The following is a 22,559-nucleotide window of genomic DNA, read 5'->3' as shown; positions in this document are numbered from 1 at the left end:
TACCTACCAAATATGAAGTTTCTGCGAGCAATAGGTGCCGAGCTACATTGTGGCGAAGGATTTGACAGTTGTGACCACTGGTAACCTTGAAAAGTAGGTCAAGGTCACTGGCCTTCGAACCCATGTGAAGTATTCCTCCAAGGCATGTACCCACCAAATATGAAGTTTTTGCGAGCAATAGGTGCCGAGGTACGTTGCGGCGAACGAATTGCGGCCGGACAGACAGACGGACAGACAAACAGACGCACAACCCAGATGCTATATGCCCTGCCTCGCGGTGCAAGTGTCGCGTGGGGCATAAAGAGAATAACAATGGACCTAGAACTAACTCCTGAAGTACCTCATACTTCACTGTGGAAAATTTAGACAGTGTTATTGTAAAATACACATTGCGATCAACCGGACAGATAAGATTCTAGCAAAGTAAGCACTTTACCAGAGATACCAAAATAATTTTAAATTCTGTCCAACAAGAGTGCTCTGCTGAATCAACTGCAGCACTCAACTAATAGCAGTAACAACAAAGTAGAGTTTGCATCTGTAGCCAACCCTAGACAGCGACAGACTGGTCACCACTTAAGCAACTGAAGATTCTATAGAATGACGAGCTCTAAAAAGGTAATTATAGCAGTTCAAAAAAATTATTCTTTATCAATTTTGCCAGAATTTGATTAAAGAGCACCTTTTCTAAATTTTTTTTTAGAAGCAATTGAAGTCAGTACATTCGGATCATACCCACACAGTGAGGCAAATAAGTATTTGATCCACTGCCAATTTTGCAAGTTTTCCCATCTACGAAGAATGGAGAGGTCTGTAATTTATAGGTACACGTCAACTGTGAGAGACTGAATCAAAATAAATAAATAACATAAAATAAAATCACATTGTATCATTTTTAAATAATGAATTTGCATTTTACTGCATGAAATAAGTATTTGATCACCTACCAACCAGCAAGAAATCTGGCTCTCAACAGACCCGTTAGTTTTTCTTTAAGAAGTCCTCCTATTCTGCACTCTTTACCTGTATTAACTGCACCTGTTTGAACTCGTTACCTGTATAAAAGGCACCTGTCCACACACTCAATCAAACACACTCCAACCTATCCACCATGGCCAAGACCAAAGAGCTGTCTAAGGACACAAGGGACAAAATTGTAAACCTGCACAAGACTGGGATGGGCTACAGGACAACAGGCAAGCAGCTTGGTGAGAAAGCAACAACTGTAATTATTAGAAAATGGAAGAAACAAGATGGCTGTTAATCTTCCTCGGTCTGGGGCTCCATGCAAGATCTAGCCTCATGAGATAAGGATGATTCTGAGAGCTCTCTTCAGGATGACCTTAAGAGAGCTGGGACCACAGTCGCAAAGATTACATTAGTAACACACTACGCCGTCATGGTTTCAAATCTTGGAGGGCACGCAAGGTCACCCTGCTCAAGCCAGCACATGTCCAGGCCCGTGTGAAGTTCACTAGGGACCATCTGGATGATCCAGAGGAGGCATGGGAGAAGGTCATGTGGTGAATTACAATGTGATATTCTGAATTTGATGAGACCAAAATAGAGCTTTTTGGTATTAACTCCACTTGCCGTGTTTGAGGGATGAGAACAACCCCAAGAACATGGTCCTAATCATGAAACATGGGGGGTGGTAACATCATTTTTGGGGGTGTTTTTCTGCAAAGGGGACAGGACGACTCCATCATATTTAAGGGAGGAGGGATGGAGTCACGTATCACGAGATTTTGCCAAACAATCTCCTTCCCTCAGTAAGAGCACTGAAGATGGGTTATGGCTGGGTCTTCCAGGGTCCTGGAGTGGCCTGGCCATTCTCCAGACCTGAACTCAATAGAAAATCTTTGGAGGGTGCTGAAACTCCAAACCTGAAAGATCTGTATGGAGGAGTGGACCAAAATCCCTGCTGCAGTGTGTACAAACTTCTGACCTTCTGTAATTGCAAACAAAGGTTTCTGTACCAAATATTAAGGTCTGTTTTTCTATTGCATGAAATATTTATTTCATGCAATAAAATGCAAATGAATTATTTAAAAATCATACAATGTGATTTTCTGATTTTTTTTTTTTTTTTTAGATTTTGTCTCTCACAGTTGAAGTGTACCTACAATAAAAAATACAGACCTCTCCATTCTTTGTAGGTGGAGAACTTGCAAAATCGACAGTGGATCAAAAACCTCTTTACCTCACTGTATCTACAAATATCAGCGATCAGAACTTTAATTCTGACATATTGCTTGGCCCTGATGGGAGTTCAGTACAGGGTTTTCATTTGTGTAGACCATCAATATTTTTTCTAACATTTACCCAGTGTGTGCCACCATTTGATGGCACTTTATGATAGTGGATAAATTGCCTTTCACTCAGCAGCTAACAGTGAGCATTGAAATGTCTGATTTGCTCAATAATGTTACACACAGGTCAGACCCTGATCTTTAGGTGGGACCAATATGAAACACAGGACCAGAAGGAGAAACAACAACTACCTGTTTCTTCACACCAAACTAAAGCATTAATAAATATGAATGAATGCAGCAGGCCAACACCAGGGAGCTCCCAACTACTGTACTGAAGATTACGAGGGTTGGTGGTCAGCCAAAGCACAAGCCTGCATCTGAACCCCTGTGTTTGTCCTTCCCCAGAACCCTGGTTCCTTTTATTGGGTGATTGACTTAAGGGGTGCAAACTTCATTTCCTTCCCTTGAAATTGCCACTCAGCCTGAGAGGTGGTGCAGTGACACACTGGGCACAGGACTTGTGGATATTTGCTAAAACAAAAGCTCAGAAAATTAATCTCCAAGGAAAATATGAATTGAAATCACCTCGTTTACAAGTCTAATGCATGTGTTGGAAAAATCTACTATGAATGAAACCACGCCGCACCCTCCAGGTTCCTGGAGTGAGAGCGTGCAAGGTCAGAGAGGGTCTTACCTCACCTCAGCAATCAGCACACTTTTTGTCATGGCAGTGAAACACACTGCATGTTTCACATCACACAGACCTCCATCACAGACATTTAGTCCTGACTTAAAACACTATACATGTCTGTAGAGTATTTTTAGTTCATTGTCAAGAATATCAAAGTAAACTTGGTGGACTCTGGATGATCCGCCCAGACCATCCAGCTGTTTTCAGCTGCACACAGCCTATAATTTTCCACAGGAAAGAGGACGAGCTCTTACCTATTGCCCTGCCTCTCTGTCCCACACAGGGGTGTCTTTAACTCACCTTCCCTCTCTGTTTTCTGGCACATTGTAGAAACACAGACGGTAGTTTCAGGGGTCTGCATCTCTGACAGGTGCAATCAGGCTACCTGTCCCATGTCCAGTCCAGCAGATGTTGATTTTTAATTACAGAGCAACTCCTACCTGAATGGTTTGGTGAGTGGAATGTTTGTCTGCTCCACAAACATCTGGTCCATTTGGATTTCTGGGGCAGGTGCCCTCACTGGACAAAGACAGCTGTAGGGCAGACGTCTGTGCACAGCATGCAACATTCATCCTCCACAAGCTTCTGTTCAGGTTGCTGTTTATTCTCTTTTCAAGCAGACTTTGTCACAGAGGTTATCTATCTAACCCCAGTGGGTGAGGAGTAGAGGAAAATTGAGCTTTGTTTCTTAATTGCTCACCAACTTTGCCTCAAATTACTGAGCAGTGCACACCAACCTCTACTTTCTGCAAACTGTGTGTCCTGGGGTGCAGGAACGTGGTTGTGATGGCGTCTCCTTTGGTGCGTCAAACCATTCCATGACTGTTTGTCCTGTGATTGGGCAACATGTCACAATGTCCACAACATCAGCAGTCACAGCACGTTTGTGTGCAAATAAAAAATCTGGCTCTTATGAAAACGTGACAACTTAAGAATTTAAAGTTAACGATTGTAACTTGTTACCGTAACTTAAGGTTTTTCCAGTAACATCCACAAAATGTTTATGCTTGTTGTGTGCTGTAAAATGGAAGCAATTTTCTCTGTGCCATGAAAAGAAAACAATGCTGAAGTCTGTATAAAGTGGGTAAAATTAGCGGTGGGCACATCTGTTGAATTACAGCGTGCTGATTTTAGATAGACGTCCTTGGGATCGACTGCGCTGCAAATCCACCCACCAGAATTCAAACACTTCCTGCACTTGAAAGAAACAGATGTCTAATAAAAATGTGTAGTACTGACTGATGTTCCAGCTACACCCTTCAGTTTTATATTAAAAGAGACACAATAACACAGAAACTTGATAAAACCGAGCTGCTTGGTAAAGTTTTCCTTGGCAACACTTCGTTTTTCAGTGAACTCAGTCTGCATGTTGCCCAGTGATACGTATCATTTTCCCCCCATGTCTTGATCTCCGCTCTCCTGTGGTCACTAGGGAAACCAACAAAAACAGCTCTCCAGAGCGACAGACAAGGACAGACTAGATGAAACCACGCGACCCTCTTTAGTGTGGCAGGGAGGGGACCACATCGTCTGTGACCTCTGCTTATAAAACACTCCTGACACACCGCAGATTTTAAACGCTGTTCCTCGCAGCCAACATGCTGCTGCAAGCCACAGACAAACAACTGCTCCAAAAGCACTGGGACCTGGATTAGAATCTCCACACACAGCTGAAAATATCACATATGAAAATGTACACTTAGCAGAACAAAGAATCCACATTAGCAACTTTTGTGAGACTGGAGCACTGATGTTTTAGCTACATCTGAACTGTAAGAATCTTTTCTGGAATTAAGGAAATAGAACCACAAGTGATTTTAGTATCTGTACCTGAACTCTTTTAGAGTCCCTTGTATTTCCATTGAGCTCACAAGGTTGTTGCACATGCCGTGACACTAACAGGAGGTGTCCTGGAAGCACCAACATTCTTCTGAAGTTATATTACTGGGGCACTAATCAAACTGTGCGCTAGATCACATCTGTGGGGAACTGTGATCTTCACATCACAGTTTGTCACAACTGACTGTGAGCTGCCGGGATACATATCTGTGAAAGTGAGAATGGAACTTTACTTTTAGGTATGTGCTTCCGCAATTAAACATTGTTGATTGGTCAGACACAAGCTTGACCCAATCACAAAGTGAAACCAAAGGTTTCACACTTATTGGATGACAGTGGAAGCTGTAGAATGATGAGGTGCAAACTGTTCTTCTATTAATGTACAGATGGTGTCCAGAGAGGCTCAAAGGAATTAACTTGAAATTATGGAATTATAGAACATAGAAGGATTTACTGTACATATAAACATACAGCAAAATTTGTCCTCTGCATTTTTAGAGTTTGACACAATCCACCCACTTGGAGCAGTGGGCAGGTACAGCCTGGCACCCAGGGACCAACTCCAGATGTAGAGACACTGCCTTGGTCAGGGGCAGATAAAGGAGCAGACCCTAAACATGTATGTTTTTGATTGTGGGAGGAAACCCACACAGACACAGGGAGAACATGCAAACTCATCAAAGATTGGGTGGGAAGCGATTCCACAACCCTCTTGCTGTGAGGCACCAGTGCTAACCACTAAGCCACTGTGTCACCCATGTCTGTGTGATGTCTGTATTTGTTATTTCATTACGTGTCAGGGTTTTTTTTCCCCAATGACAATCTTTAAATACACTTTTTTCATTGGTAACCTTTAAATTTAAGTACACCTGGTAGTTTATTTAAAGCTCATCAAAGGGCAAAGAAAAAGTTCATAGTGTGATTATTTAAAAATGTTTAATTTGCATTTATTTCTGAACTGATCTATACTTAAAAGTAAAGGGTGCAGTTATTCTAAACAGGTCTGTATGATTTATAGCTATACTTTGCAGAACTCAGAATGACAAACAAGTGCAAGTAGACAAATTCATTAAAAAAAAAAAAAAAATCAGTCAAGTGTGTGGCATATGAAATGACAGCAAAGTTTTTGCACTATTTTAGTTCAAAAAGCAAGGGCATCACTGATCCAGAAAGATGCACAGAAACTAACTCAAGTAATTCTGAATTTGCAAAACAAAGATGAGAGAATAGATGCAAATAAAATGGTCAATGTCTGGCAGAGTTCCACAAGAGGCAGCTCCACAGCTGTATCCTCTGCAGGGGAAGCTGGTCTTCTTTGTGTCATTTTTGCCTGAGCATCTGCATTACACGTGCAGACGAGAATGTGGGAGAATTTTATAGCAGGAAGATAAAGTTTATTGATGAACTTTTAAAAAGTGTCTTGGCTTTTCAAAAGTTTTATTCAGTTAAAGCATATAAGCACTTTATAAATGTATTTTTGTAGGTTAAATGAATCCTGGCTTTTCATGAGTTTAAAATGGATATTGTACTATTGAGTACAAACTCAGTCTGGCTAACATCTTTGGCTTACAGTACAGCACGTGGTTGACATGAGTTTGACAATTACCACAGCTAACGAACCATCTGTAGTGTATGGACTGCTGTCTTAATCACTGTCCAGGAAAAGGATCATGGCATGTAGACTATGTGTTACAGTTAGGGGTCCAGATAGGACTGGACCGTTACTTGGCGAAGGGCTTAAATGCAAGGGAGCAAGAAACAGGACGGAATATGAACGAAAGGAGATTTATTAACACTAAACAATGAAATAAAGGTGGCCTGCTGAGGTGAGAGTCAGCCCTCTCATAGCGGTGGAAATCCGGGTGCTGCAGGATTCCAAGCCGGTCTTGAAGCAGAATGTCAACTAAGGGTTCAAGGACCAGGACCAGGTGGAACGCTCGCCTCCAAAACCAGGAACTGAGCTTAAGCTGTGCAAAGCTTCGATGTCTTGAGCGCACAGCTGGAAGACGCGGTCAAAGTCACAAGGCGGCAATCAGGTTTGGTCCTCCTGGTATCTGTCTGTATCATAGACGAGGCTTCAGAAGCTGGCGAGGTAAAATGAGGAAAGCAAGGCAACAGACAGCAAAGGACATCTGGCCTGGCTCAAGTATCTGGCCTGGCTCTTGGAAAAATCTGGCAATTAAAGAACAGAAAATCCAGGTTTAAATAGTCAATCAGAAATCAGTCACTCATCTGATCCAGGTGTGAAACAAAACTAAAGCCCCTTTTACACATAGACGGTAAGAGTTCCCAGAAGTGTCCCGGAAGAGTTTTTGGCTGTCTTAAGGATCAAACGCCGTTGTTAACGCCGGCACTAGGGGGTGTGGCTTAGTTCCGGCTTTACCGGGAATCACCGGAAAAATTATTCAACATGTCGAATAATTCCGGGAGCACTCCCAGAGAATTCGCGTGATGACTGAGACAACGCGAACAACAGCGTTTGATACTTTTTAATCGCCGTTTCATCCTGCCCCTTCCTGTAGTGCCGCAGTTTACACCGCCGTAATTGGCGGCCGGCGTTGTATCCCTAACCAACGGCGTGTAAAACAGCGATAGAGCCCACATCGGCGTCCTCAACGGAGTTTTAATTGGTGACAGAGGCAGACAAAACGGCGGCACTAGCGGACAGTACGCCGCTCTAAACGCCACCTCCCGGTTAAAACGGCGTTCCAAACGGCCGATAGTTGGCGGTCAGTATAAAAACGCTAGCGTGCTGCATGCACTCGCGGCCAGCTCCAGATATTTTTGCAGAGAAGCTCCAGTATGCCTCCTAAAAGAAAATTGGCAGCGGCAAGGACTTACCAAGAGGTCTGGTTCAGAAGCAGAGGGAAGGCCTGTGGTGGAGACGGAGCAACACGTTGAGGAGGGGTAAAGGAAGGAGAAGAAAAGGCTGAGGATGATCTCCCTCCCCCTGCAGTGACAGAGGCATGTATTCCTGCTGCTTCAGCCTATTATACTCTGGGGGCTGTGCCTATATGCAAAAGATCCTGGAGTAACGTAGGATTTGCCTGGATAAAAACCTGGGTATTAACCAGCGGTACACAGGGCATTATCGGCGGCAGCAGAACACCGCCGTTCTCACGCGCATCTTAACCTGCGATTGTAAAGGATAGAACTGGGTATTAACCCCCGTTGCCTGATGTGTGCCGGATGCAGAGGAGACGCCCAGATATAAAAAAAAAAAAAAAAATGCAGTGCATTTTCATGACAAGTTGATGAGAAGCATTTGCTAAAAAATTCTATACTTTAATATCAAATCTGAATGACATTTGTGTTTGTATATTAAAGGTTAGAATTTATTGGTAGCCTGGTCAGCCTTTAAACCCTCTGGAAAACTGACATCTAGGACAGCCCAAGGAATGGTGGGATCATTTGTAAACTGTTTTTCAATCAGGAAGGAAGTGGTCCATTACTATTAGCATTTGTGCCCATGGTTATTCCTGGATATCATATATGGCTCCCTAGATGGGACACCAGTCTGACTCTGAAACCCATTTACAGTTGGGTGGACTCGAACGAGTCCTGGAGCCCAAAGGACAAAACCGACAGAGCAAACGTCACCATGCCCAATCACAAGGAAACTGTTCTGCATCCAGAAAACCTCTGCATCATCAGGGAACATTCATCTATGTTATGGTTATGGTGATTGCTAAAGCTAGCGTTACCCCACGTTACCCACCGCATCACAAATTGATGTTTGGTCAAAATGAACTACCTGATTCAAAATGTGATGACTTGGGTGTGTGACTGCGTTGGGAAAGTACAGGGTTCATCTTGGAAAGCCAAATTAATAGAGGAAATAAGAAAGAATGTTCTGGATGTATTTTGATCAGTTTCTTGAAATGCTATACATGTATTAGCATGCTTCAAAATATGTATTTTACTAGTGAACCAGCTCACAGTCAGTCAAGATTCAAGGGGTGGGGGTGGGAAGTGGGTGTGACATTTTTCAACATCAAAAGGCCGAAGGGTAAAGGTTTGGGAACAACAGGTATTTATGTTGTAGAAAGAAGGTTTGGGAAGAGTGAGATATTCAAATAAGAGGTTGCACAGTCTAAACAGTACAATATCTACTGACTGTGACTGGAGCAGCTGTGGAGAAGTACAGATTTACACACCACTGCTCTTTGCAAAAACATGTTGCCATGTTCTTGGCCAGCAGACCTTTTACTCTGACCCTGTTCATTACCATACTTAGGATGACACAAGCCACAGCACACAAGTGGAGAGCAATCCAATCCACAAACCTTGAGCTAAACATCATGCCCCATGTCCTCTGCTGTACACACTAAGAGCTGGGTGAGTAAATCCTTTGCCCTCAGTGTTTGAAGGACACGTCCATTCTCACACAGTTTATTTATCCAAGAAATATCTGAATGCCGAATGCTCATTGTGGCTCCGAGGCCAGACAGCCAAATGTAATTTCCCTGCTGTATTGTGATTTTTGTGCGAGAACACAAAAGGAAGGTTTGTTCAGTAAAAAGTTGAAATAGCCCCTATTTTTCCTTAACCACCCATGTAAACAATAAAAACAACCATCAAACAGGACCCATAGCAACCAAACACAAACGCTCCAGTCAAATGCAACAACTCTGTGATAGTGACAGCCGTCCTCCAGAGCCAAGACATGATTGGCAGGCTGCAGCCTTTCCAATTCCCCCAATGATATCCTGCTTCAACAGAAAATCATAAACCTGCCTCACTTTGCAGCGCTGCAAATTAGCTAAGAGCAGTGAACGTGTGGTAAGACCTGGGCCAAATCTTTCTGCACTACTCTTTCATTTTCCACATGATTCAGCTCCTGTCAGACAGCACTGTCCATTTCCTCCACTGCAACAAATCATATGATGTGTTTCTTTAGGGACATCTCACGTAACACCCTGATCTCCTTTCTACCTTCATCATGTCGGGTTGTTTTACAGCAGAGGATTTCGGTTTCTATTCTGACTTTTGTCAGAGTGAAAAATGTCAGATAAAATAGCTGGACGTTCCTCTTTCACTTTGTACAAATGGATGCAGAAAAGTCTGAGAGTCAACATTTCACTTACTGCTTTCCAACATTTCATGACATATTCCTCTTGTCATCGCATTTGGAGGCGAAGATTTCTGTGATATTGGTCTGTGTTTGACTGCTAGTTGGATTACGCTCACTGTTTTAGCCAATTCCCACAAAACATGGTGGAATTATAATTTTTGCAGAGAAAAGAACCTCTAAATTTGGATGTTTACCAGAACCCGGATATTGCGAATCAGACTGTCACTTGTCATTGTCTAGTTTAATTATGTATATTATGTTTGTATCAATGGCAGAAATGTTTGTCAACAAGTAAATAATGATGGTAATAACATTTGATGCTTTCATGGTTTCATGTACGGAGTGTAAATGTGATATTTTGGACCAGTAACAACCTGATATTGGCCACACTTACTGGACGGGATGTCAGGGGAAAAAAAAAATTAAATTAAATCCAACCCGAGTGTTTGTTTCACACTTTGAGTTGATGTTTATTAGATGGCTAGGTTAGCAAAGTATAGCCACACAAACATATTTATTAACAGATCATTTGTTTTAAGACAAGACAGAAAGTACTGGATTGGTGTCTGTATTTGAAGATACTGAAGGTTCCAGTATCTATATTGTATTGCACATGAAAAAGTGGAATTGTGCCATCCCTGACTTCAAGGTAGTCACATGATCTTGTTGAAGGAGGCTCAGTTGAAAGTGAAAATCATCATGGATTAGTCCTCCTTGCTCAAGCAGGGCCACAGTTTCGGTACACTAGGAATAACAGGAGAAACAATACTATTAATTGTATCTAACAAGACTTCTGGATTTCTTTTATTTGAAGGTATAAGATTAGTGAAATAGGCAGTTCTGGCATTTTTTTTATCATATCATTTAGCGAAATAATTAATTCCTTAGGGTACTATCTCACTGGGCTGCAACAGTGTACGAAAGACATTTGCGATGTTCACAGGGTGTTGCAATTGTCTCGCTTGAGTCACAGGGTGTCACTCCTGGATTTTGAACACTTCAAAGTTGTTGAGGTGTCAAAGGTCATTGCTACACACTCCCAGAGCCATCACAACCATTGTGACACCCTCTGAATATAGTCTCCGTGACTCATAATATGCGAGAACCGTGAGAGATCTTTTTGAGGGATGGATGATGGATGAGACTACATTGTGAGTGATTGGAGACAAAAATGAGGATCTGACATTCCTTGTTGGAGACACGCATGAGCTACCCTAGGAACATGCCAAAATAGCAGAGATGACCGGAGAGGAACAACGCTTCTGGAAGTGGCAGAGCGAGTTCTGGAGAAGTCCTGAAGTTCTGCTGCTGGGCTTCAAGACTCCTGTCTGGGAGATCTGGACCTACGCATTTGATGTATTTATTATTATTATTGTTATTAATGAGGAACACAATGGAAGTTATAAGCTGCCTCCTGGCTCCAACCCACTGTGCATGCAGGAGGACGGAGGAGGAGGAGGACATTGCACATGATCTGTGCCAAATCAACATGCAGATCCACTTCGGATCTGCTGTGGTGACCCCGAGTGGGAAAAAAACAAGGGATCACCCGAAGGGACTTACGAGGTTACTGCCAAATCAATCAAATCAAAAGACGCACATCCTCGAAGTGCTGCTGGACATCGCTGTTCCACGGAGAAGCTGTTCCATCATGTGGAGAAGTGCTTAGCGTGGATCTTGAACCAAGGGGAACACGATCGTACACAGTAAAATCACCAGTGTAAAACTAACACTGACAGTGTTAAATTAGCACTGCCAGTGTACATATGGTCCCATTTTGGTCAGAGTGGGACCATATGTTCACTCTTACTGTGTATAAGCATATCATATCATATCATACTGGTCATTCATGGGAGGAGGGCACAACGGATCCCACATGGACAATATTTTTGAGATGCAGCTGCCTTTCCTGTGGAGCCACTCAGCTGGACATCACCGCACCATGGAGATTTGGCTGTTCCAGCAGGTCTAGGAGTGCTTCAATTGGATCTCGAGGACAGGGGGAGAGAAGAGCAGATCCTGTAGGAACATCGTTCTGCAAGTGGGTAAGTGCGCTGGTCACACTTTTCTTCCTTTTTTTTTTTTTTTTTTGATCATTCGAGCAGCACTCACATGTATGCGGACATTGTCTGCACAAGTCTGTGTAACATTAGGCTGGCATTCAGGAGACATGCACTAATGTGTCATTAGTACTGATTCAGTGAGATACAAATAGCAAATCTGTCACTCATTCATGTATTTTGTCGCAAATTTGCATCTTGAACTACTCTCCAACAGATGCTGCCCCTGTTCTTCAAGCTTGGCTGCCTTCCATAAACGCTTAATCTTCTGGCAGTTTCAGCTAAAATGACAAATATTTTAATTCATCCATGGACGAGGATTTATATTATTATATTATATTTTATATGGGGGGCACAGGTTGGTTTAGCACAAGTTTTACACCGGATGAAAATAAATAAAGCCTCACTTCACAAAGAGTCACATTGATCATTTAGTATAAATACTGGAAAAGCTCTGGTCACCAGTTCCTGCAAAGACCAGATTGTGAATGAAGAGCTGCAATAAAGTCCCCCAAAGCAAAAGCATTCCTGCATGAAATGAAACCTGACACGGAAGTCTGGTTGATAAAGTTGGCCGAGTCAGCATGTACGACATACTGCATGTTTGAAGAAGTCTTTGTTATGGACCTGCCCAAGGCGTATGTTGCAGTCACACGACACTCAACAGCAGGGTCTCAAAGCCCATGATTAAACAGATCACATACTCTGCTCAATTAAAACATCACTCTGCAGTACAGAATGCTGGTCTCATTGGCAGGAAAACACAGGAAGGAAAGGCTACAATGATGACTCCCAGGTAAAAGAACAAGTCCTCTCATTGGATCACATGAACACACTCAGTCCCAAATGGATAAGCTCTCAAAGCAGCGGAAATGTGCCAGGATCAACCTCTAACTCCAATATAATGCAATGCTAAAATGGCTGTTTCGGTTGGCGAACTCAGTACAAATATATGTAATTTAGTCACTTTTCAAGGGGTCAGACTCATCTATAAAGTCAGTTTAATGTACAATGGTTCATTTCAGGTAAGCTTGGTGTATAAATCTCATAATTCCAGGCAATCATAGCTATCAGCTGGCTGATAGAAGCAAACCAGAGACAATACCAAACCCGCTAATTTAAATAAAACAGCATACATTCCGAGCGTGTTTTCACCTAACGGCCAGTCGCGGAACTACGAATTCTCGCCTTTGGATTCGCCACTTCACCGGATGTGATGTCTACCCGACCTCACCAATAGGACTGGACATATGCTGAGCACAGACAGAGAGACAGACAGACGGAGACAGTCAGATGGACGCAAGGCCTTCCCAATACCAATGGCCATATTTTTGGCCTGGGGTAAAAATCCAGGTTCAGCTTCGAACTGATGAGACTCCTGCACAGTGGTGTCTCACTGCCCGCACCATCGTCTTAATGTCAAACCTAAGTATCATGCCTTATGTCATTACACACTTACTGCACGGGTGGCTGGTCACTAGACGGCAGGACCCTGAAAATAATGAGAAAACAGAAGATACTACAACATAATAAGTAAATAAGAAATAAATATGGCTTGCTCAGAATCAGAGTATGGAAGTGATTGTCAGTGTCAGTATGCATTTAAATGTGCTCCAGTACTTTGTTTCACTGATTTTGTTTCATTTCAGTAAAGGGTACTTCTTGGTCAAGTCGCTGATCATATGAAAGTCATAAAGTTCACATTCATGTGACCTAAGGCTGAGTCTTAATTTGTAGATCAAATATTCCTTCAGGAACACAGCTCTGTGTATGCCAGACCAATTGACACTTTTTGTCATGGTTTTTTATTTAATCTAATTTTATTGGACAATCAACAAATCATTCAGCCATTGCAGGAGTTCCACTCACCTGCTGCCACTCTGGCTGTAATACCCTGAAAAATTACTGCCGCAGCCTTTGTGTTCCAAGTCCAGTTTACAGTTAGCTACTTTTGTCTTATTTCATCTGTGCTTTTGCAATAGTTACGTGACATCACAGTAGTCAAAGAAAGATCAGTTCAGAATCTTTTTTTGGGATCTTAAAACATGCTTCAAAGCTTTGAATCAAAATGTTTTGCTGGCTGAAGTCAAAATAACAATGTGGGCTATCACATAATTGAAACAAAGATTGCAACCGAAGTATTCTGGAGTATGCAAAACCTTGAACCAAAGCTAGCCTCAAAGGCTGAATTCAAAACAAGTAGTCAGTATTTAAAGCCCCCGTCACACATAGCAAGAATGTGCAGGAACCAGCCCGACATAGCAAATGTTGCCATAATCTCATGCAGTAGGAAGGAAAAGAGGCGCGGTCAGCAGTGTCAGAACGCATCCGGATTACCTCGTCCACACCTGCACGATGGCATCCAAAGTGCATGTAGACAACAGGTAGATGTCACAGACAGCCATGAGATGGCCAGAAAAGGCGCTGAAGACTGCCCGATGTCCAAACCTCTGGATGGCAACATGGGCCCAGAGTGGGAGGGAGCGGACAGCCTCGCTGAAGCTTGCTGGTATTGGGCCATGCTGTCCCATGCGTCAGATGGAACGCCTTTCCAGGGAACTTTAATTTCTTTTTGCTTTTTTGTGCCAGATCCATCTCGAGGTTCCATCGCATGTGCTCAAATCGTTTCGGATCCTGTTTTGCCACCATCGGCATTTGTAAATTGCGGTCAGATGGTCCTGATTTGACATAGACCACCGTCTGATAGGTGCCCCATCTCAACGGTGCCTGGAGTGTTTTGAACATGTGCATCACACTCTGGGCTTCTGGCCAATTTTGACCAACTGTGTGGATGCTCACAGATGGCTGTCAGAACGTTTTGGAACTGAATCCGACACTTTTCGGATGTGCGCCGATTCATCATTCTGACGCCATTCTGTGTGATTCTGGCTATGTGTGATGAGGGTATAAAGGACACGTTGCACAGAATTCATAACAACTCAGATTTTGACTATTAGAGGTCATATCATGATAAACCGTATTAATTTGTGCATGTCTGTGAACAGTCTGTAAGCATATGCTATTCAAAACAAACAGCTAGAGACTGCCGAAAACAAAGTACTCCTTTTTCCAAATGTTTCCGACAGCAGTGAGCAAATGTCCCAGTGCACACTGTTGAATGGAATATAAACAAACTGCTGCAAACATTAAGAATGGACTGCGGATTAATTGTAAAGATTACACAAGTGTGACGTCATGCCATGATGACTCATTTTTAAAGTGATAACTGTGTTAATTTTTGTGCAGCTGCAGTACAGCAGCTGGCGCTTGTGGAAACTGTGATAGCTGAAAGAAGGAGCAATAATTTCACACTTTGACAAAACATTGGCATGCCACTTTACTTCTCACAATTCACAGGCCTTTTATAATAGCTTGGCCCTACCCATTAACCTCACAGGAGTCTGACAGTAAAAGCAGCACAGTGGGCTGAGACAATCTGCCATATGCACAGCAGGAATACACACTGCCAATCACCCATGCAGGGGCCGACCTAACAAAAATCAATATCAGCGACACCTTGTTATATGCATAGCAGGAATACACATTGGTAATTACACACACAGTTGGCGAGACAGGAAACATCATGCACACCTCGGCGTGTTAACACACTGCAGAACAGACGATACCTGTGGTATGGTGAATTATGTCCATTACATGTTGAATGTCCATTAGGGCCCATTCACACATAACACGAAAGATGCAGAAACCAGAAGAAAAGCCGTGAACCAAACCTGCTGTCGTGAGGGAGGCACAGTGGCATGTATTCGGGATCTCTCTCTGTCTCTCGCTCTCTCATCAGTTCACTGACAGACGGGGCATCTGCACTCTATATTTCTCGTTGTCACACTTAATAACTTAACATAAACCCTAATTAACCCTCTGGGGTCCGAGGGCATTTTTGGACAGTTCACTCGCCTGGCATAAATGATTATTATTGCTGTTAACAGCTCTCCCTGCATCCCACAATCAAGTTTTATGTCTCTTTTTTTTCAGGACAACCTGTGCTTTCAGAATATATATGTTTTTGTTGTGTTTTATAAGTGTAATAAAGGTTTACAATCAAAAATAGGAAAGGAAAAAATAAAGCGAAAAATAATTTTCCACACACATTTATTCAAAACACACAGCAAACTATAATAAACAACTGTTTGACACTTTATAAAGGTAATTTGAGGTCTTGTGTGAAAGGCTGTACAACAAAAAGGTTCAAGCAATAAACACAAATGCACATTTTGAACAATATATACAAAATGGTCGATGTGTTTTGTTGTCCATTGATATGGTAAACAGTGCTTACCGCCAAGAAAGCAACAGAGTTATCCAGTGATATTCACATGCAAACTAGTGGAGCAATCCTGATAGTTACACACTCTTTGTTTGAGCACGTGAGATTGTCATCAGAGGCTCTCCATGTGCTCCTGCTTTCACTGATCGCTGTGCATAATGGCACAGGGCACACTGAGTATGTACTAATAGTATGTAATCATTGGAGCACCAAGGGGGCTATTCAAACGGGTCAACTAGTAACATATCACTCCTGAAAACGATCTTTGGCTTTTCACGTGAGGTAAATCTGCACTACGATTGGATTTTGGAAAACCAGGTGAACGTGAACCAATTCCAAATAACAACACTTTACTGTTGTGAATGAGCACAACAAACACGGCAGGTCACAATAGTATGCAATGAAGTCAATTTACAGAATGTGTCATGTGGGCAGGCTCGAAGATAAGAGACGTCTGTCCAAAGCAGAACCGGAACCACACGATTTCCTCCGCCACCGAACCCCGGGAATACTGGAGCCGCCAAGTCCCGAACTCCCAGGTGGCCACTGCCTCCGCTTGTCGGATCTGGTACTGCTGGCGAGGAACAAAAACAGTTAGATGTAGGTGTGTTTATACCCAGCAACACGTATGGTGGGAAATCCACCTCCACCTCTCGTCGAAAAGTCTGCTGTCAAAAAACACAAAGCAACAATATTCTTCTGTCGAAAAGACAACTTGATTGGCTGAGCTCGTTACCTCCTAAGCATAGCGATATCTCGGCAAAGAAGTGGAGATGTCGTCCGGCTGATATACGATTGAAGATCAGATGATTGGTGACAGCTGTCACAGGTAATAAGTGACAGCTGTCACCCCGGCTGCTCCTGTAAGGCGGCGGCGCCCTCTTGTGCCTGGAGCCCGCACTCCAGGCAGGGTGCCCTCTGGTGGTTGTGGGCCAGCAGTACCTCCTCTTCAGCGGCCCACACAACATTCATGCTGGAACCATTGTGCTGCTCTTTACTTGTGGAAAGGTTTTGTTAAAAGGTGTTTACTAGGAATGTATTTTTATAATATTTCATACCTTGTCATTTATTTGAGAACATTTTATTTAACTTATTACCAGGCAGCACTTTGCAATTATTTATTTTCCTGTTTGTATAATGTTACAGTAAATTGTTGGTTTAAACAACAAGCAAATTTAGGTTTGCATTTTGTTCCCATACTGTACCGAAAATGAACCGAACCGTAACCTCAGAACTGAGGTACATACCGAACCATGGTTTTTGTGTATCGTTACACTCCTACATTAAATGTATTTCTGGGGCCAGAGCACCCAACATGGAATCTCATCTTAGGGGTCACTCAAAAACTACATAATAACCTCTGAGTCTGTTCTGCTTGAGGGTTTTTACTCACATCAGAGGGAGTTTTTCCTTACCACTGTCCACTGTGTGCTTGCTGTAGGGGTTGGTAAGCTCAGACCTTACCTGGGTGAGGGCTTCACGCAGGTAAGGTTTGCAAACTGTATAAGTGACCAATTGAATCGTCATCATTAAGCTTCTTTTGTAGCTCATTATTTTTAATTTATCTTTTGATGTAGACATTTTGGTATGATGTCTGCGCCACAGCAGAGATGCTGCTTCTCCCGTGAAACAACTGACATATCAAATAAATTGCATTCCTTTAAACCCTTCATAATTGTGATAAACAGAGAGAAAACCAGAGGAAAAAGTCTGCAAACGCATGATGTTCTATTCTTAGACCACAAGACCACTGTCAAAACTCTTGCAAAAGTAGCTGATCAAACGGTTTAAATATGTAATATGGTAGCCTCAAATAGCAGCCAAATAATTGGGCTTGCATGAACATTATTGGCAAGATCTAATGGCAGATTTACAAATTTGGGTTTTTGGCATCTATGGATGTGGATAGAAGCCTCAGAGCACAACGCGGAACATTATTCTTGACTGTGCGTAATGGTTCCTGATAATTCTCCAGCAACACGTGCATTAATCGTATTGTGTGGTAACAGGTTGCAGCAGTTCCTGAGGACACTTGATGCCTCTGCCCGAATCATCACATTTGTGATCAGCGGCCAAGAATGTATACTTCGTGGCCTTCATGACATGCCGTCGTTATGTGTAAACGCAGAATAAGAAACCTATTCAGATGCGTTAAGTCACGCTAAGATGTCAGGAATGTGCCAAGAATGACGCAAATATGACACTCATAACGTATCTTCCCTATGTGAAAACGCAGCATTATGCCAACACTGACAATGAATGATTTACAACCATCCATTTTCTATACTGCTTACTCCATTTAAGGGTCACAGGGGGAGCTGTATCCCAGCAGTGAATAGGCATGAGGCGTGTACACCCTAGAAAGGATGCTAGTCTATCGCAGGGCCAATGAATGATTTATTTATTTTAAAGTTCTGTTTCCTCTGTGCTAGAGTGGCAATCTGGAACAGCCTTCTTCTAAGCGCAATCAGTTAATGCCAAGGTCTCAAACTCAAAATACAGATGCTATCAGCACCCACTAAATTTCCTTTTGACACTGATAAATTGTGTTGCGTGCACAAACCTCACTCATTTGCATGCTTCCTCCCACACTTTTGTGCAATGGGTGGACAAACCCAAATTGCATATTCATGAAGGCAAATGTGCTAAACTAACAAAATACGCTATTTTGTGCATTTTGACAGATGTAATCCTCATTGCACAATGTTACAGGTGTATTTATGAGTGCAATGGGATCTTTTTGCACATGCAAACATTTAGTAAATTAGGCCCCAACTTTCTTAAGAAAACAAAGCTTCTGGGCAATTCCATGGTTCTATGTCACAGAACTCACAGCTTCTCCATAGGCACCCATTGTAAAATCTGTGACAAAAGCATGGAATGGCTGTTTTCAAATAAAGAGTGGTTTCCTTGGTGGCCACCAGACCTAGACTTTGGAAATGAAAGAAACTGACGGACCCATTTAAGCTACATGTAACTTCAAAAACCACACATACGAAAAAGAGATGGAACAACTATCTGTTTCAGCTACACATAAAAAACAAAAAAACTTTCTGCAGGGTTGTGTGGAGGTCTGACTGTTTTTGTATATTAGCTGTTGTGAATTATTCAGAAAGTAACTATTTACTTATTCATACTTATTTACTGATTTGGTATATTTTTTGCTCCTGGCATTCACACTAAAGAGTTCAATCTTTGTCTTACTGGGCCAGAGAATTTTGTTTCTCATAGTCTGAGAGTCCTTCAGATGCCTTTTGGCAAACTCCAGGTGGGCTGCCATGTGCCTTTTACTAAGGAGTGTCTTCCGTCTGGTCACTCTACCGACAGGCCTGATTGGTGGATTGCTGCAGAGATGGTTGTCCTTCTGGAAGGTTCTCTCTACACAGAGAAATGATGGAGCTGTGACAGAGTGACCATTGGGTTCTTGGTCACCTCCTTGACTAAAGCTCTTCTCCCCCGATCAATCAGTTTAGATGGGCATCCAGCTCTAGGAAGAGCCCTGGTGGATCTGAACGTCTTCCATTTACGGATGATGGAGGCCACTGTGCTCATTGGAACCTTCAAAGCAGCAGAAACATTTGTGTACCCTTCCCCAGATTTGTGTCGTGAGCCAATCCTGTCTTGGAGGTCTACAGAAAATTCCTTTGACTTCATTCTTGGTTTGTGCTCTGACATGCACTGTCAACTGTGGGACCTTATACTTGTATGTCAACAGGTGTGTGTTTTCCAATCATGTCCAACTGAATTTACCCCAGGTGGACCCCAATTAAGCTGTAGAAACATCTTCTGGATGATCAGTGGAAACGGGATGAACCTGAGCTCAATTCTGAGCTTCATGGCAAAGGCCGTGAATACTTACATGTGATTTCTTAGTTTTTTAAATGAGCAAAAAACAAACAAAAAAAAAACAAAACCTTTTCACTTTGTCATTATGGGGTATTGTGTGTCAAATTTTGCGGAAAAAAATTTAATCCATTTTGGAATAAGGCTGTAGCGTAACAAAATGTGGAAAAAGTGAAGCGTCATGAATAGTTTCTGGTTGCACTGTCTACGATATGTATTCATTCACTGCATTTTGCAGGGTACATTCCTTGCCTTTTCCAAAGCCTAGAAGTAAATTCATGAATGGGATAAATTATTTTTTTTCTCTATTTAGTTATGTTATTCGATGGAACAAACATTTTTTTTCCCAAAGAGAGACTAATGCAAATAAAAAGAATGTGTGATATTCTAAAAGTTTTTTCGCTGTTCCACGTCTTCACAAATCCATAGTATAGGTCATGTTTCTGTGCTCACTTCATAGCTTTAATGATTACAAAACCTCTTAAAAGTCTGACAAATCTCTTTGCTATGAACTATGACAGTGCTGGCAAAAGGCCAGAGTCATCAAAAATATGCTTGCACACAGCACATAACAGAGCTCAAAATCTTTCAAAGTGCCCCACATGCACACAGTGAGTGGTCCAAATGTGTGTAAGGCATTCTTCTGTGTTTCAAGTTTTTTATAGGCTTAGACCCACTTACTGCAGCGTGTGATCAAAGCTTGGGATTTTTGGGTCAGGCTGATAGCACGTGGAACATGAGCCTGCACTCAGCTAGACTTACCAGGAGGCATGGGGGAACACAATACCACAGCTGAGATGTGAGGCCCTGACACAGGTCATGCACACCTGGTTAGGGGTCAAACCTGCATTAATCCAGCACATCGCTTACCCGTGTATGTTGATTGATGGCTCACTTGCAGGACAGAATGCACAGATCTTAGATGTACAGCAGCAATGATGCATTTATAACTGAGGCATTCGCACGTCGGGACGAAGCCGCAATGGCGGTGAACAAAAGCAAGTCCGTGTTGGAAGTCTCACGGGACATGTTGTGACATGCCCAGCTCTCCACAATTTCTCGGATACTCACTTGACTAAAAAGCCACCGAAAGCCATCTGAATCTTCTGAATGGTGGAAGACCTAACGCCACTGCGGCTTCGTCCCGATGCGCAAATGCCTCCGCACGTCTTTCATTACAAAATCTCCTGTAACAGTGGAATCTGACGAAAAATGGCTGATGTCCACCTTTTCTGTCATTTCTCTGGTAGTCACACGACATCCCGGATCACACACCGCCTTCACTTTGGAAATTATCTGGTCATTTCAGCCTGTCGATGGCCGCTTGAAGCGCGGCGCGCCCTCAGCCACTGTGGGCCGTCTTTAATCCGGTTGTAATGCTCCTTAATCTGTGTGATGCCCATAGGATTTTCATCGAAAGCCATCTGAATTTTCCGAATGGTTTCCACCTGGCTGTCTCACACAGTTTCTTGAAAAATTTGATGCAGCGTTGCTCCAGCCATTCAGACATTTTCCTGACAATGAAAATCCGACGAGAGGGGTGGACCAGTGCTCACTCAAAGCCTGCCCACAGGCAAATGACACAACCGACAGGCGTGAAAAACTCACGCATGCGCACGAAGGTTCAAGCTTGGCTGATGCAAGCGCACATGATTCAAATCCATCAGGTTCTTGAAAAAAATAAAAAAGTCAGATACTTGTTCTAACAGACCTCATATATATTATATATATATATATATATATATATATATATATATATATATATATATATAGATATATATATATATATATATATATATATAAAGTCAATACTAAGTCAGCACTCAGAACCTCTATTACTTATGCTTCATGTGATTAACGACTGTGAAAAGTAAGCTGAGCCTTTAATGTGTTCTTTGTTGGCCCATGCTCTATCCTTCACCCAGGTTTGATGAAAATTGGTCTGTAAGTTTCTGAGCACTGCTTGTGAAAATCAAACAAACAAATCAGCAGACATGGATTAAAACATGACCTCCTCAGTGCGGTAAGAAAATAATGAGGAATTAGAGTCTACAGTGATTTCAACAGATTAACACAGTTTCTGACCTCTACCTGGCCATACAACAAAAAAGCATTTTTTTTTTATCTGTTTATGGCAGCAGAGAAAGAGGTGAATGTTATTATGGTGACAGAAAAATACATTTGAATTACCAGGTAGTTCACCAGCAAGACAAACAGACACAGATGCAAAAGATCTCAGCACTTTGATCTTTTGTCAGTGATACAATAGAAGGATTACGGTAGCTAATATAACAAAACCATCTGGGCACACTGAAAATAAACTATAATCTCCCCCATGTACTCTCTCTACAAATATTAACAAGGAATTACCGTGTGCACGTGTGTGTGCGCGTGCATGCACACGTGCAGTAGTAGTTACCAGGAGTGCAGCTACATTGTGTGCAGAGTTTGATACTTATAGCTGCATGTAAGTACTTCAAAAGCAGATCTATGTGGACCTTCTGCAGCTATC

At 42.4% G+C, this 22,559-nt stretch overlaps 1 protein-coding gene and 1 long non-coding RNA gene across 4 annotated transcripts in view; both read right to left on the bottom strand.

Moving 5' to 3' along the window:
- LOC117510543 overlaps positions 1-139 on the bottom strand; it is a 645-nt gene extending 506 nt beyond the window's left edge. Inside the window, exon 1 of the long non-coding RNA XR_004560745.1 lies at positions 86-139. This is a non-coding gene — a long non-coding RNA (uncharacterized LOC117510543). The remainder of the gene's footprint in view (positions 1-85) is intronic.
- emid1 (EMI domain containing 1) overlaps positions 1-22,559 on the bottom strand; it is a 328,184-nt gene that overhangs the window by 95,578 nt on the left and 210,047 nt on the right. The window lies entirely within an intron of this gene.

The sequence above is a fragment of the Thalassophryne amazonica genome, chromosome 5, assembly GCF_902500255.1.
Source record: "Thalassophryne amazonica chromosome 5, fThaAma1.1, whole genome shotgun sequence".
Lineage (NCBI taxonomy): Eukaryota > Metazoa > Chordata > Actinopteri > Batrachoidiformes > Batrachoididae > Thalassophryne > Thalassophryne amazonica.
Note: the sequence above shows the minus strand (reverse complement) of the source record. Positions and strands in the feature narration are given on the sequence as shown.